Genomic DNA, 1,097 nt, shown 5'->3' on the forward strand with positions numbered 1-1,097 from the left:
TGCTTGGGCGAGAGTAGTACTAGGATGGGTGACCTCCTGGGAAGTCCTCGTGTTGCATTCCCTTTTTAATTTTTTTCGCGCCGCTTGCAAAACAAAACGCACGTGTAAGTAATATATTTACCGTGTTTTATTATTTTGCACGAGTGCGGTAAGTCATAGCTGGGTGCTCACGATTCACGGGTCCAGCGTCGGCGTTGTGGCGCGGCAAGCGTGCACTGGTGCGGTTGAGAGGGAGGGGTGGAAACCGCGTTAAACTCGTCTCCGTAGTTGAGAGGGAGCGGCCAAAGCAATGTACAATCGTCTTTGTAGTGGAGCTGGGAGGGGCAAGGATAAGGGACGAAGACCGGGGTAACATGTCGAATGCGATCATACCAGCACTAAAGCACCGGATCCCATCAGAACTCCGAAGTTAAGCGTGCTTGGGCGAGAGTAGTACTAGGATGGGTGACCTCCTGGGAAGTCCTCGTGTTGCATTCCCTTTTTAATTTTTTTCGCGCCGCTTGCAAAACAAAACGCACGTGTAAGTAATATATTTACCGTGTTTTATTATTTTGCACGAGTGCGGTAAGTCATAGCTGGGTGCTCACGATTCACGGGTCCAGCGTCGGCGTTGTGGCGCGGCAAGCATGCACTAGTGCGGTTGAGAGGGAGGGGTGGAAACCGCGTTAAACTCGTCTCCGTAGTTGAGAGGGAGCGGCCAAAGCAATGTACAATCGTCTTTGTACTGGAGCTGGGAGGGCCAAGGATAAGGGACGAAGACCGGGGTAACATGTCGGATGCGATCATACCAGCACTAAAGCACCGGATCCCATCAGAACTCCGAAGTTAAGCGTGATTGGGCGAGAGTAGTACTAGGATGGGTGACCTCCTGGGAAGTCCTCGTGTTGCATTCCCTTTTTAATTTTTTTCGCGCCGCTTGCAAAACAAAACGCACGTGTAAGTAATATATTTACCGTGTTTTATTATTTTGCACGAGTGCGGTAAGTCATAGCTGGGTGCTCACGATTCACGGGTCCAGCGTCGGCGTTGTGGCGCGGCAAGCGTGCACTGGTGCGGTTGAGAGGGAGGGGTGGAAACCGCGTTAAACTCGTCTCCGT

The 1,097-nt window shown here is 51.7% G+C and overlaps 2 non-coding genes across 2 annotated transcripts; both read left to right on the top strand.

The window, feature by feature from the left end:
* The first annotated feature begins 358 nt into the window (after positions 1-358).
* On the top strand, positions 359-477 carry LOC119343979. Its single transcript, XR_005166377.1, has one exon. It is a non-coding gene; the product is annotated as a 5S ribosomal RNA (ribosomal RNA).
* Positions 478-774: 297 nt separating this feature from the next.
* LOC119343980 lies at positions 775-893 on the top strand. The gene has a single exon (XR_005166378.1). It is a non-coding gene; the product is annotated as a 5S ribosomal RNA (ribosomal RNA).
* The last annotated feature ends 204 nt before the right edge of the window (positions 894-1,097 follow it).

The sequence above is a fragment of the Triticum dicoccoides genome, unplaced genomic scaffold (genome assembly GCF_002162155.2).
Source record: "Triticum dicoccoides isolate Atlit2015 ecotype Zavitan unplaced genomic scaffold, WEW_v2.0 scaffold149367, whole genome shotgun sequence".
NCBI classification, from domain to species: Eukaryota; Viridiplantae; Streptophyta; class Magnoliopsida; order Poales; family Poaceae; genus Triticum; species Triticum dicoccoides.